Below are 1,480 nucleotides of genomic sequence, written 5' to 3'. Positions count from 1 at the left end.
ATGTGGACAGCACACAACTGTTCGGATACTAATTAATTAATTTTCAATTAAATAAAATTAAAAGCTCAGTTCCTGTGTTGTACTAGCCATGATTTTTTTTTTATTAATGTTATGATAGATTACAACCTTGTGAGATTTCAGTTGTACATTTTTGTTAGTCATGTTGTGGGTGCACCACTTCCCTCTTTGTGCCCTCCCCCCACCCCCCCTTTTCCCTGGTAACCACCGATCAGATCTCCTTATCAATATACTAACTTCCACCTATGAGTGTAGTCATATAGAGTTTGTCTTTCTCTGACTGGCTTATTTCACTTAACATAATAGCCTCGAGGTCCATCCACGTTGCTGTGAATGGGCCAATTTTGTCTTTTTTTATGGCTGAGTAGTATTCCATTGTGTATATATACCACATCTTCTTTATCCAATCATCAGTTTCTGGGCATTTAGGTTGGTTCCACATCTTGGCTATTGTAAATAATGCTGCGATGAATATAGGGGTGCAACGGACTCTTGAGATTTCTGATTTCAGGTTTTTAGGATAGATACCCAGTAATGGGATGGCTGGGTCATAGGGTATTTCTATTTTTAACTTTTTGAGAAATCTCCATACTGTTTTCCATAGTGGCTGTACCAGTTTGCATTCCCACCAACAGTGTATGAGGGTTCCTTTTTCTCCACAACCTCTCCAACATTTGTTGCTCTTGGTTTTGGATGTTTTTGCCAATCTAAAGGGTGTAAGGTGATATCTTAGTGTAGTTTTGATTTGCATTTCCCTGATGATTAGCGATGATGAACATCTTTTCATGTGTCTATTGGCCATATTCATATCTTCTTTTGAGAAATGTCTGTTCATGTCCTCTGCCCATTTTTTGATCGGGTTGTTTGTTTTTTTGTTGTTAAGCAGTGTGAGTTCTTTGTATATTATGGAGATTAACTCTTTTTCGGATAAGTGGCTTGTAAATATTTTTTCCCAATTAGTGAGCTGTTTTTTTGTTTCAACCCTGTTTTCCCTTGCTTTGAAGAAGCTCTTTAGTCTGATGAAGTCCCATTTGTTTATTCTTTCTATTGTTTCCCTTAACTGAGGATTTATAGTGTCTGAAAAGATTCTTTTGAAGCTGACGTCAAAGAGTGTACTGCCTATATTCTCTTCCAGAAGACTTATTGTTTCAGGCCTAATCTTTAGGTCTTTGATCCATTTTGAGTTTATTTCGGTGTGTGGTGAAAAAGAATGGTCAATTTTCAATCTTTTACATGTGTCTGTCCAGTTTTCCCAGCACCATTTGTTAAAGAGACTTTCTTTTCTCCATTGTAGGCCCTCTGCTCCTTTGTTGAAGATTAGCTGTCCATAGATGTGTGGTTTTATCTCTGGGCTTTCAATTCTGTTCCATTGATCTGTGGACCTGTTTTTGTACCAGTACCATGCTGTTTTGATCACTGTAGCTTTGTAGTATGTTTTGAAATCGGGGATTGTGATTCCGCC

The sequence above is a fragment of the Equus quagga genome, chromosome 1 (genome assembly GCF_021613505.1).
Source record: "Equus quagga isolate Etosha38 chromosome 1, UCLA_HA_Equagga_1.0, whole genome shotgun sequence".
Lineage (NCBI taxonomy): Eukaryota > Metazoa > Chordata > Mammalia > Perissodactyla > Equidae > Equus > Equus quagga.
The sequence above is the reverse complement of the archived record's forward strand: the minus strand, read 5'-3'. Positions refer to the sequence as shown.